We start from the raw sequence: 14357 nt of genomic DNA on the forward strand, positions 1-14357 counted from the left end.
ATTGCTAAAAATAATTACGTTCTTTATAAATCATTGGCATATACATGAAAAATGATTTATAAGACGTGTGTCATGACTGAAATTACAAACCTGTGTTGCATACATGTAAAAAAGATGCAACAGGGCAGAAAGGTACAGCCAGGGAGCGGGTTAAGAGAGGGCTGTTTCTTATTCACCTTGGCAGAGTGGAGTATCTTATTACAACTCTGTTTCCAAAAGCTCTTGTTTAAAGCAGCTGTGTAGGATGTAGGATTTAGCATTAATGAAAATGACTGAACTCGTTGTGGTGGGAGGACTCTGCTGCTAGCCTGCTGAAGTAACAGCTGCTGGGAAAATTAAAGCCTCTCTCTCATCATTAGGGATGATACCGCTTTTTAGAAACGGAGTAAGAGTAGTACTTTTTTTTCTGTATTTCCCAGTAATGATACATATATTTTTAGCAATGCTACAATTTTTAGGTAAAGTAAAATTGATGATTTGAGGGTAGAATGCGTAATATTTAGATGAATCAACTCTCACATAAGAGATTTGTTCTGGGTCACCATTACCAAGGATGAACAATGGATGGTGCAGTACATGCAAATACTAAAGATACTATTCAAATGGGAAGAAGAAGAAAAAAAAAAAAACAGGATCTTATGTTGTTGAGCAACTTAGATTTAGTTGGTTATCCATGCATCATATATTTAGAAAACTCATGTTAAATTTAAGTATCAAATATCAGGCTTTTGATGAACATTTATTTCTGCATCTCTCAATCACCATTTTCCCCCACAATAAAAACTACACTGAAAATGCTTACTTTCAGTTTTGAATATAAAATTATACAAATAAATATTATCGGGAGATGTAGAGTGACAACTGTCATAAATTTCAGCAACTGCACCAAATTGCATATATTGGACTTCTGAATAATTGGACCAATCCTCAAGTATAAACTCCAATTTTATCCTATATTATTCTATATGAGACAAAAAAAGCTAGATGTATCAAATAAAAAATCCTATGCAAACTTTAAGATTAGGTTCAATAAACCGTTCAATTTGTAAAAACAAATAGACAAGAGAAAGAGCCATTTGGAAAACAAAAACTCACATTACAAACTTCAGCATGGTAATATTGATAAATTACCATTAATAATCCATTCGTATGCTGCATTGTATTGGTTTTAGCACAAAACCATTACCCCAGTCAGATCCATTACAGATACTACCAGATTATATAGTTGTGCAGACCTCCTGATACTATACTAAAAGAGCATACAATCTGCTTATATTAAAGTTGAAAAATCAGATGCATTCTACACGGTACGAGTGCGTCCCATACAAAAATTCCTGACGAAAACAGCAGAGGCCAAGAAATAAACGGCCAGTTGCATGATACAAATTTAGGCCTGCAGCTCTGAGTTTATTGATGAGCTTTTATAAGAAATAAGCACCACACATAAAGCCTTAATCTAACAGAGCCAACAAAACACAGCTGCAGCCGAGGATGCAACATACTTCATTATCTTCGCCGAGCTCTTTATTTGTGGATGGGAAAGCACCTCGGGCCAATCCACCCGAGCGCGGGGAACAGCCCCTCTGAGAACGCCGGCGAGAGGGGGGCGAGGGTTACAAAATACAAACCAGGTAAAACAACAATGGAAAAATTAGTGGAGTCACGAAAACCTGCTGCGAGTGTCGAGTCGAGGCGCAGCTTGCCATAGCAATACTGGGCGGATTAGGGTTCCCCCGAACAGCTACTTTGACGCAAAAAAACAACTCGTGACTTCAAAGCCCGAGTCGAGCCTCAGCCAATTTTACAGAGCGCACATATGACTGCTGAGTATTAGCTTGTGATATCTAATACGCCTGCGGCTTGTTTGGAGATAAAATATTAAATCATTTGAAAATTTCCACACTTTGTCTTATCCGCAGCCAGGTTGCTTCTAGACTCTCTTCCAAAAGCAAATCTTCTGTTGCGCAGTTTCTTTGGGGAACTTGATGTTTTCTTTGTATTCTCGTGGGGGGAAAGCTCAGTAATGCTCCATTCCTACAGTGAAAACTCTTTGACGGTGCTGCAGTATCTGATAACAAGGGTCTCAAGTGCTTACCACTTAACCCAAGTTCACGAAAAGCCAAAGAAATTGTGGACGGCAAAAGAATAACAAAAGTTACTTTGAAATCAAGTCGAAGAAACGGTCGCGAAGCTTCGAAAAACACAGGACCAAACAACTCCGCTGTTAACGCGTTTCTTCAAACCCAGAAACTTTTAAAGGTGGGCTTAGACTATATTACTTTACAGTGGAAGAGAGAGTCTGGAGTGAGGTGGTGGCGATGAAGGGAGAGGGATCTCAAATGAATCTGTCAATAGAAGCTAATAAAGTCTTCATCAGAAGCTATCACCCCATAAGTGCCACCTTCACTGCAGCTAGTCTCTCAGATTGGAGAACTCAATTGTGTTGTATTGATCCAGCCGGCCATCGGCGGCCCGTCGTACTGCCTCCCCCCACGTGCGCCAATCTTCTTAAATAAAGGCTAAATATGACTCGGTACTTCAGTGCAATCTCCGGGGCCACGCAGGGAAATAAAGAAATTGAGGCGTTGGACCATGATGGTGAGACAATCACACAGTAACCAGGGTGACCTCTGTGTGACATTGGCCAAAATAAAAAAGGGATTAAAGTCGGTCACCCATCCATGTATGCCACGGCTAAGGGTTTTGAGTCTCCAAGTATGTGCGTGTCCTTGGAGAACAAGCTCAGAAAATTGAGAAACGGTACGGCACGGCTCCTAACAATCTCCCTTAAGATTCAATTGTGCCTGTAACATAACTAGCAGAGGAGCTGTTAGCAAAAACTGAGGCTATGGCTCATCTCCATGATATTTTACTGCTTCATAATGCACAAATACAGCATTTTCACTGTATTTCAAGTCTCGCAAAATATCAAGTTTTCCCACTGCATTGGAAACTGCACAATGGTCCGTTCTGCTCACTGTAGGTCTAAACTCTGATGAGTGGACCGAGTCTGGTTTAACAGCCGCCTGTGCAGTCGAGTGTGACTGGTACCTCCGCAAATATCCCCGGACCCTGGGGCCCCTGGGAGCACCTAGAGGAGATGCCGCTGCCACATATTACACATGCACATCAATTGGCACTGGTGCAGAAAGAGCTTAAAACAGAGCACAGTTTAAGCGGTTGAGGGTCTGAGCTATAAATGTACATAACAGCAGAGCAATGTCGAGAACAGCATTAAGAAAGCACATTAAAACGGTGTTACACTGATCCAAATGCATCCTGAGGAGCACCAAAAGCAGGTTTTCGAACATTAAACAACATGACTTGTTTTTAATTGTATTATTTTTAATTTATTTTTATTTATCATTTTAAGGTATATTATCAATCCATCAAGCTCCAAATAAAAGTACTACAGAGGATTATAAAAAAAAAATAAAAAAAAATAAAAGATATTACCACTAAGTTATTTAAAATATAAGCCCTTTTTGTTGAATTAGCAAAAATAACTTTAGTACGTGAAATTTGTACCATGATATAAATGTGATAGTGATAACATTAACATTTTGGTATGCCACCCACCCCTATACAGTATTAGTAGGTGATTACTTTGAATATTCCTCTACACTCACGGGAATTAAAAATAAAAGAGGACGTAACTACAAACACAGAGATCAAAACTACCCAAATGATCCAGTATCCAGTTTCCTAAACTGTTTGAGATGTCCCCCCTGTAGTAAATGTAACTAAAGCATCACTGACAGATCAGAATTCCATAGAAGCAACGTTACACCACACAAACAAGAGGAGGCAATTTTCCACCAGGCTTTATAGACCAGTGTGTGTGTGTGTGTGTGTGTGTGTGTGTGTGTGTGTGTGTGTGTGTGTGTGTGTGTGTGTGTGTGTGTGTGTGTGTGTGTGTGTGTGTGTGTGTGTGTGTGTGTGTGTGTGTGTGTGTGTGTGTGTGTGTGTGTGTGTGTGTGTGTGTGTGTGTGTGTGTGTGTGTGTGTGACAGCTATTCAGAGAAGCAAATGATCAGGCTACAGCAGCAGTAATACAAACAGTGACTGACTCTCAGTACTAGACCCGCTGGGCCTTTGTGTTTGTTTAATCTAATCACAAAAGAATGAATAACTTAATTTGTCAGACCGCTGTCTCACATATTTTAGACAATTATACAGGCCAAGTATCTTTGCTTTACAAGTAGGGTTACGGTACTAAAGTTTCAGGGTATTTTTTTAGGGTATAGGCCTACAGATATGATTGTGATTGGCTACAATGCTTAATGCTTATAAAAACACACTGTAAATAGAAACCATTGATGTTCAGAGAGCGCTCAAACAAACACGAACGAGAGCGTTTGAAAGCAACGTCTATCAGCGGGATGCGAATATACCTGGTACTCTGTACTACTGGTAATGCAGAAATGCTGGTACCATCAACTTTTTATTTTAGTACCGACTGGTACCAGTACGTTTAGCAACCCTATTTACAAGAGTATAGTGAATAGGGGTAGGCGATATATATACGGGTAGACACGATTAACCGGTAGAAATTTGTCACCCGGTAGAGATTTCGGAGTACAGTCTCTATATGCTCTCATATAATGTTGCCGTGCTGCACAGTCACGAAAACTTGTGATTTGTATATTACCCATTTAAAAACAAGTGATTTTAAACCTCTGAAGCGCAATAAGCAGTGAAAGAGAACTAATTTCCATATATGCGCGATAAAATAACTTCATCGTGAAATAGAAATACTCATATCGTGATGATAAAAGATTTTGGTCATCCCTAATAATGAATGAAACTAATAAGGATTTAATCGAGCTATTTCACCATTTCAGAATGTTTGGAAATTGCAATATATACTCTTTGAATGAAAGAAAGAATAAATGTATGCGCATCAAACCTTCCTGGCCCACTCACTCCATACAGACAAGCGCCAATTGAGACTCAATTGAGACACAGTTCACAAGCTCACAGTGTAAATTACCTCCAAACAAAACGACCCTCAGCCTACAAGGGTTGCGAATGGGGGCGAGCAGGGGAGGTGGGGGGTGGAGCATCCCGTGACCAAGCCAGCAGCCCAAAACCAAACACTGATGGTTATTGATCTGCTAGTGGAATTAGAGCTGGGTCTTTCCAGTAGCCTGCTCTAATGCTGCAAGAGATGGGACGAACTAACAAGGCCAGCACGGCTAAAGCAAACCCAGGGAGACTTCTCATCTCAGGCCCCAACCACAGCCTGATCCATCTACGGGGAGGAGTTTGACGCATGTCAACGCGCTTCTCGCCCGTCCGCTCTTTTCTCTCCTGCCTCTTGAAGAAAATTGGCACTTGTCGAAGAGGGCAATTAGGTTGTAACAATGTTATGGAACTCCATACGGTCGTTCAGTACAACCCACAGTGGTGTTTTATAAATGCGCAGAACAATGCTCGCCACAACCTAAACAGGCAATTTGAAAGCCCCAGAGAAATTAAAACTTTTCTAAAAGCTTCCAAAGTAACTCATTGACAATGTTTCCCCTTACAGTGTGATATTAAAGCTGTATTTTAGAATGAAGGGATGAAATATTGTTTGCATTTATAATGCACAGGATCTCAATGTATTTCTGATTTTGCTGTTTGACCCTGGAAAAAAATAGCTCTAAACTAAAAAAAAAAAACACTAAAAAAACTCTTAAACAACTTTAGGTGATTTGAACTACAATACTATTCAAAAGTTTTTTGTTTTTTTTAGGGGACTCATTGTTTTATTCAGCAATGATACATTATATATTGATCAAAAGTGACAGTACAAAATATTTCTATTTCAAATAAATTGTTATTTAGAGCTTTCTATTCATCAAAGAATCCTTAAAGCTGCATTCCGTAACTTTTTTGGGTTAAAAATTATCCAAAATAAATTTGAGCAAGTACATAACCAGCCAGTGTTCAAAACTATCTGCTTGCCTTAGCTCGATTCAAAACGGTAAGCTTGTAATAATGTTTTTAATTCCAGTGGTACTAGTGGATTTCTGTGGGAAATTCGAGCATGTCTTTGCGTCATTACGTCACATCTGTACAAGGAGGAGTCTCGGCTAGTACGCTATGAGTGTGAGGATGTTGGAGGTGGAGATTTATAGCCTTTTCTCACAGCACTTGATATAATTAAACATATCAATTTGATGGCGGATCCAGAAAGGTTCAAACGACAATCATCAGTGACAACTGGAGATTCACCCGTTGTAAAATGCAAAAGACTTCGGACTTCGGAGTGGCTACAGAAAAAAAAGAGACTGCAACCGGGCCCATGCGAAAACAAGGATAATATCGGAAGGGCATTAAATGTAGTCACGCAATGCTGGTTTTGTTAATATTAACAATTTGAGAACAAAGTATAATTCGCAAGGTTTGACGTGATCGTTAGATTTAATCAGCGCGATTTACTGCAATGCTTTTTTTTCCTTAGTTGGTCAAAACAAAAGTGGATGTTACTTGTTCAGACGACATTTTCCGGTGAAAATTCTTATGTTGGTCATACTTCCGAAAAGTAGAATCTGTGATTGCGAATGACAGTATCCACACCGGCGCGGTGACTGACAGCCGCACATTCTCCTCAAAACATTGGATTCATCCGCGCTGTGCCGTGCCGAGGCACAACCCACATAAAGTTGATAATTACGCAAATAACTGCAATTGCAGATTTCGAACAGAGATGGCGACAAAGAGGAAAAACCACAGACTGCAGCTTTAACAAATATATACATCACGGTTTCCATAAAAATATTAAGCAGCACAACTGTTTTTAACATTAATGATAATAAATGTTTCTTGAGCACCAAATTAGCATAATAATACACTAAGTAAAGCCTGTAAAAATAGGGCCCAATGCATTGTGGTAATATGAAGTAATTTTTCTCTCATTTTGAATACATGTGTTGTGTTTTAGGGTTGAGGTAAATGTCAGTAAAATAAACAGATAATATCCTGGTAGAAAATGAACAGTACCTTTTTCTGGTTTTCTATGGATTTTTTTTCTTACAGTGAGTGATTTCTGAAGGTTCATGTGACACTGAAAACTGGGGTAATATGGCTACTAAAAATGTAACAAATTAAAATAGAAATGACTGTTTTACTGTATTTTTGATCAAATAAATCCAGCACTGGTGAGCATTAGACACTTCTTTCAAAAAACAAAAACAAAAAAAACTCAGACTCACCTTTTCAATGAGTTCAAGCAAAAAGAGAGGGGAAAAAAAGGCATTAAAGAGTGAGAGAGAGGGTAGGCCATCATAAATAATGTTAATTGTTGTGATGCATCAAGAGGCCTGTTCTTGAAGATCAAAGCTCTTAACATTAGGTAAGGTAATGAGAAGGGGTTCAGGAGAAGTGGTCTTACATTAAAGCACTACTGACCGGGAGCGCAGAGCATGAGGAGGAGCGCGTTTTTTTATGTGAGGAATGAGAAAGTGACAGCACAGCACTACCTTCACTGCACAAAGATAAACAACTGGCCTGTTTAGCTAGCCCTCACCCCTAATCCCAGCCTTTTCTTCTCTCTCCTCCACCTCATCACTCTCCCCTGCACTCGAGGGGCAGCCGGGGATTTGTTTGCTGCACCTTGAGGCCGATATTAAAAAAAAAAAAAAAAAAAAAAAAGTGCAGAAGAGATTTTGAGTGACAAAGGCAAACAAATAAACAGCAGGGCTAAAGACGACCTTTGACCTGGGGGGCTTCGTTTAAATCACCCTCCAGTCATTTTGAGCAGATTCAAATGCTGTTAGTTTTGACAGAGGTGAAATGCTGCTAGTGTGAGAATGAACTCTACTTTGATTTAAGGGGGGGTTAAAAGTGGAAAGGTGGGAGTGGGAGTGGGAGTGGGAGCGATGATAAAGAATTTAAGGGTTCTGCATATGCAGCAAAACATTTCATTTTTTAATCTAAAGGTGCTGAATAAAAAAATCTGTATACTGGTAGTATACAGATACTTTAAGAAACAAATATTTAAATTAGTCAAGAATGCATTAAATGGTCAAATGAAAGTAAATACATTTATAAACTTCAAATAAATGCAGTTCTTTTGAACTAAAAAAAAAAAAAAAAAAAAAAAAAAACCACAGTTTTCACAGTTTAACTGTGATAATAATAAGAGAATCAGCACTTAGCCAAAAATAATAAGCAAATCAGCATATTAGAATGATTTCTGAAGGATCATGTGACACTAAAGACTAGAGTAATTATGCTGAAAATTTAGCTTTGCCCTCACAGGAATATATATATTTTTATAATTGTAAAATTTCACAATATTACTGTATTTTTGATAAAATAATGTAGCCTTGGTGAGTGCAAGAGACTCCTTTCAAAAAAATATTTTGAACAGTAGTGTAAACTGATAACTTTTTTTTTAATATTATTTTTATATTTTTAATCATTTTAATATTATTTTAATATTATTATTATTACTGGGGAAACAACAATAGGCCCCAGTCCAAACATGATGCATTCATAAACCATGACTTCATTAGTACACATTCCCTGCCTAGCCAGCACCTGTTATCCAGCAAATAAAATGTATTTTTTATGCTGCATACTTTGAACAGAAGTCACATTATTCCGGCTGACCACAGCGCGGAGTGGAGCCGGGCAGTGAAGAGCAGGCCGGAGCGTACAGTAATGAGTTTCACAGCTAGCTGTCTTGCTCATGATGGATGGACTTGTGCTCCAAAATACTTTACGCTCAATCACCTTATAAATAACGGATGTTTTATCATGCTGAATTAAAACATTTGAGAGATGGCAAGCATACAGATTCCAGTTCCGCCGTGCGTGTGTGTGAGTGTGTCTCCACCGAGCGCTTCCTGAGGAATGTGTTGCTGAAGGTTCCTTCCTGGGTTCCATAAGTCTGTGGTGGGAAGTCTTTAGGAAGCATCCCTGTAGCGTTCAGAGTTGATTTACCGCGTGACATGGTGGCAGAATGATGTGGCCATCACAATGTGGCAAGAGTTTCAGTTCTGATACATTACTAATCATGTAAAGCTGCCACAAATTTTACAATGTCACTTTTGCCTGATGTATCTAGACATTTAGATTCTTTTCTTCTGATGCAATTCAGTGTATGACGGTTCAAATTATTGGTAACATCCATGTCTCTTAACACTTAACACTAGGAATACCCTTTCACAAAACCACAGCGCTCCAAACAAAACGAAAATCCTTATAAATATCACTCCGACTTCTAAGAACATGAATCACGATTCAGTAAGGGAATCAGTTGGGAAACTGAAAGTGACTGACTTGAACCGACGCGTGAATCAGACATCACGCCTCGCTGTGTTTGTTGTTGCATGCACTCTATGATGTCTGATGAAACCACACACCAGTTTTCATGACTGCCACCAATCGAACTACATTTTAAGTTATGTTTTTTGGGGTTTTTTTGTAGCATTTGCAACCATTTTAGCCAAAAACTGGAGCTCTGAAACATTATCAGACAACAGGAAGGGCTACATGATCACTGTTAACAATTTACAGATAAAACATTCTTTGCCCAATATTAATTTAAATCCACTCACTCTTTGTTTTCTAATTAAATTCAATCCTTATTTTTTTTATTTAGAAATGGAGAGCTCAGACACCCCTTCAGTCTGTCCTTCAGCCGAGGCAGCCCCAAATTAGCACCTCTATTTAGAGGAAAAACAAACAGCCAATATGAGACCCGCTATTTCCGTCGCATCCTTTGAACGTGTACCCTTGCAGATACCCTCCTGTGTGTCTCGAGTGAGGGTATGGGTGTCCGCAGGGGGTTTGACTGGTGTACAGCGTGGGGTTAAGCCTGGGAGAGCGTCAGCTCGGCAGGATAAATCACCACACATGCTCTGGCTCGGAGTTCATTTCACACCACTCCTGATGAACACTATCATCCACAACTGCATGGAAAGAATGAGGGAAGGAGAAAGGGCAGACTGGAAGAGGAAAGAGAAAAAAGAAAAGGAAAAAAGCAAGGTGACGAGAGGGAGAAAGGGAAAAAAAAAAAAAAAATCTGGGCCTTATTTGTTTCACCTGCTGTGTTCCTTCAGTTCCACACTAATAGCATTCCCATGGGGTGTGAAAGCATATCCTGCAACCACGCACTGCAGACTTAGACAACAGTTCACGGCTACTGTGTTAGCAAGACACTGTGAAGCATACTAAAACAAGCCCTGCCTACAATTAGACCACGGTTTGAGGCGATATACAAGGGGAGGAACAAAGGTTGAAAGGTGTGCTTCGGTAAAAATAAATAAAAAGTGTTCAAAAATATGCCAATATGTCATAATCATGATTTATAAAACCATGACTCTCTTATGCTCAACAAGGCTGCATTATTTGATCAGAATACACAGTAAAAACAGTAATTTTGTGAAATAGTATAACAATTTTTAAATAACTTGTCCATTTTATGTTTTAAAATGTAATTTATTTCTGTGCGTGCAAAGATTCATTTTCAGCATCATTACATTACAGTGTCACATGATCCTTCAGAAATCATTCTAATATGCTGATTTGTGATTAAAACAAAATTCAGGATTTATTGATGAACAGGAAGCTCAAAAGAACAGAATTTATTTGAAATGGAAAGCTTTTGTAACATTGTAGCATATATAATACATTTTTGATGAATAAATTAAGGTTTAAAAAAATATATCTTATTTTAAGAAAATAATAATGACCACAAACTTTCAAATGATAGTATATCAATTTGTGAACTCCTGTTGTTTGCTTTGTGACTAAGCACATATATCCCTAAAACACTGACAAACATTCAGGCTATTTCATTTCTGTTTTCATTGCTCGGTCCTTTGGTTTTGTTTTTTTCACAGGTACATTTGCTAAATGCACTGTACTGTAATAATTAGGGCATGCAAATACTCAAATTATAATTCATCAATAGCAGTTCACAGCTTTCACACTAATGCCGGGGACACACTTAACGACTAGCTGAAACATTCTGACTGAACTGAACACACTTACAGACTTTCCAACGACTGCAGCAGATTTAAAACACCAACTGTGAACACAGACTGAACGAAACGGTCTCGGAGCGTTTGGGCATGATCAGTCGTAAGTATCAAGTTACATTCATAATCAGCCTTACAGTCGTTAAGTATGTCCCCAGCTTAAGTAAACAACTGATTTACTTGGTCAATCGGAGTGTTTAAATACATTATGAATAAAAATGGCAACAAGGCCGAAGCAGAGCTCTTCACTGCTGCAGAGTACAGCTGATTAATCTCAAAGGTGCTGAACTCTCTCTCTGCCTCTCACTTTAACAGAAGCCAGCTGTGTTGCTGCTTACTGCAGCCTGTCTTCATACTACCATAAGCCAGAGCGCAAGGGATTCATAGCCGTTCAAACCAAAATTAAAATGTTGTCCTTCCTTACACCTCATGTCCTTTCTTAGTTATTTCCAAACTTTCCTTGACTTCCTTTTTTTGTAGAGTAAAAAGGTACAATAAAAGGGCATTGTGATCATGGCTGTTCCATAAAATACCATAAAACTAGTGTGAACAGACCAAAATTATTGTTGTTATTCACTGAGTTTTACCCTACAGTGAACCATTAAATCGAGAACTGCTGAGAATTGCTGAAGCAGATCAACCGAAATCACTGAAAAATAAGACTAAAATATAGAGAACTTGTTTGTTTTAGATGTTTTCTCTTTTTTTTTCGTCATCATTTTTGGGTCACCATAAAGTGTTGTTGGATGGGAAAGAGCTGCATCATATTCTCCACAGCAAAACAATAACAGCATACGGGTTTGAACAACATGAGGGTGAGTAAATGAGCGAACTGTCCTTTTTGGATGAACTATTCTTGTCAGTATGAAGTCACCTAATGTAACGTGGATGCAGTGAAGGCCTCTCTGTCCATTCACACTCAAACTCTGCACACGCTCTTCATTTACATTTACCATTCAGCGAAGCCTTAATCAGTATTAAGTGTCAGACCGGCCAGTATTTATGTGATGCTGTGTTTCCAGCCTCCAAGCATTGACAGCAAATCCTGCGTGTGTGTTTTATAAAGCACGGTGGTTAGATGGGTTGGATTAGGCTCAAGTCACCTAATGACTATATTATGAGCCGGTGCATTAAGGAGGATTAATCTTAATCTGAGCTGTTTCAGTTTGCTGTGTGTGAGCGAGTGAGAGGGCAGAGGACCTAGTGAGGAACAACCCAAACACAGCAGAACAGCGGTAATGAAGAGCTCTGGAGGGTCTGAACTGATCAGTCCAGTGTGGACTCCTACAGTATGTGAGAGTTAATGGCTGTGTTTACATATTAGGGGTCTGCGTTGATTAGTCGTGGATCAGAATATTTCAGCTGTGTTTGTTCCATTCACGGCGACTGCAGAAAGAAAACTGCACCGTCTATGATCTGTGTGTAACCTGCAACAGCAAAATATATTTGGAATTTTGTAAAAGTTGGGGAAAAAAACAGAGCACTTATTCTTCACAAAGGATATATAATAACAATGAGGCAATAACATTAGGTTCAAATAAAGTATCAAAAACAAGTAATCATATGGTTTCATCATAGAACAACACTGACTGCGTTTACATGGACAGCAGTAATCTAATTATTGACCTTATTCAGAATAAGACAATATTCTGATTAAGGTGTTTACATGAGTTGCTTTTAGAATATTCCTTTCATGTTCACGTTTTACACGTTATAGAACATTAATGGTACATGCCATTACGTCACCATGCCACGCCTTCCGACCTTCCCTCCTTACCAACATACAGTTTTCATACATCTTCGTTATGGTACCATATAGTTTCATTTTTAATTTTACGAAAGCTTAAAGTGCAGTTAAATTCTGAAGCCATGCTCTCGTTTGCCGTCAAACGGTTAACCACTGCCGCAAAATCGGGCGAAAACTCCCACACGACTTTAATAGTGTGATTAAGGTGTGTACATGTCTATAATGCGACTAAAATAGAAATACTCCACACGTCTTAATTTGATTTGTGTTTACTTCAGGTATGACTTTAGCCGGATTAAGGTAATCAGAAATCCCTGTTTACATGGTAGTTTCTTAAAGGAGAACTCCGGTCAATTTTAACATTGAGCAAATTTTTTTGTAAATTTGGAGTGCTGTCAATACAGAGAACAACGACAAAAATCGGTGTTGCCTACACCGTGTTATCCTCTTTTTAAAATTTGCACCCTGTTGACTTCAATGGGGCAACTTTTAAACCTGCTTTTAGCCTCTTAACATCTTTGATGTGTCATTACAAGTGCACAGCCAATGTGAGTGATTCCTTCAGAGTGAACACGGGTGAATCTGACTGCAGTAGATGTGAAAGATATGAATAAAAATGATGTTACTTCAGCCAGCGCACATACCTGTATTTACATCCTGTTTTCAGTCGAAGTCCACAGTAATCGATTGTCGAGTTCACGCGCGTGATCATAGGTAACTAAATGCGCATGAACTCGACAATCGATTACTATGGACTTCGACTGAAAACAGGATGTAAATACAGGTATGTGCGCTGGCTGAAATAACATAATTTTTGTCGTTGTTCTCTGTATTGACAGCACTCCAAATTTACAAAAAAATGAGTTAAATGTTAAAATTGACCGGAGTTCTCCTTTAATCAAAGTATTGTCTTAATATATTGTTGTCCATGTAAACATACTGACAGTTATAAAACATAATATACATAATATAAACAAACCATCTTATCTACATAATGTAATAAATTCCTGTAGAGGGCACCAACAGCCTGTTGTTACACTTTACAGCAGATCAAATCTGTGTTTAATTTTGGCCAAAAGACATTTAATTCAAATGTTTACTTAATCTTTAATATTTGGCCACTTCTTTATGACTAAAATGCTACAGCCACTGTAATTTCTTGAACAAAAATATGGTGACATAAAAACATCGTGATGAACACTTTGCATATTTAGAATAGCCTCATAGCATAATTGCCTAAGTCATTTTTTAATTAATTATTTCTTAGGCAATTATGCTATGAGGCTAACGATTATTGATTTATTCTTCTGTGTTGGTGTAGGTTTATAAATGATGGACCTTACAAATCTGATGCAATGGCGCACATTGCGTTCCGAGATGAATGTTATAAGCAACCCAAACTCACAACATATACAGAGATGGAGTTCGAGACATGTAAATGATAACAGATCATGTGGAGCAGCATTTACTGTGAACGAAGACGCTCTGAGATGCACGCAAGGAACCTACACGCATGTAAATAGAGCAAATATGTTAAACTCGTGGAACATATATGCCTTTGTGAAGTCACAATAGTTATAGTATGGGTTTTAAATGGTTTTAATACATGATGCAGCCTTAGAAAACGGTCTA

General features: G+C 38.5%; 1 protein-coding gene across 10 annotated transcripts in view; it reads right to left on the bottom strand.

The window, feature by feature from the left end:
* gbf1 (golgi brefeldin A resistant guanine nucleotide exchange factor 1) overlaps nt 1–14357 on the bottom strand; it is an 86013-nt gene that overhangs the window by 42195 nt on the left and 29461 nt on the right. The gene's annotated exons all lie outside the window — the stretch shown is intronic.

Source organism: Rutilus rutilus (assembly GCF_951802725.1).
Source record: "Rutilus rutilus genome assembly, chromosome: 20".
Lineage (NCBI taxonomy): Eukaryota > Metazoa > Chordata > Actinopteri > Cypriniformes > Leuciscidae > Rutilus > Rutilus rutilus.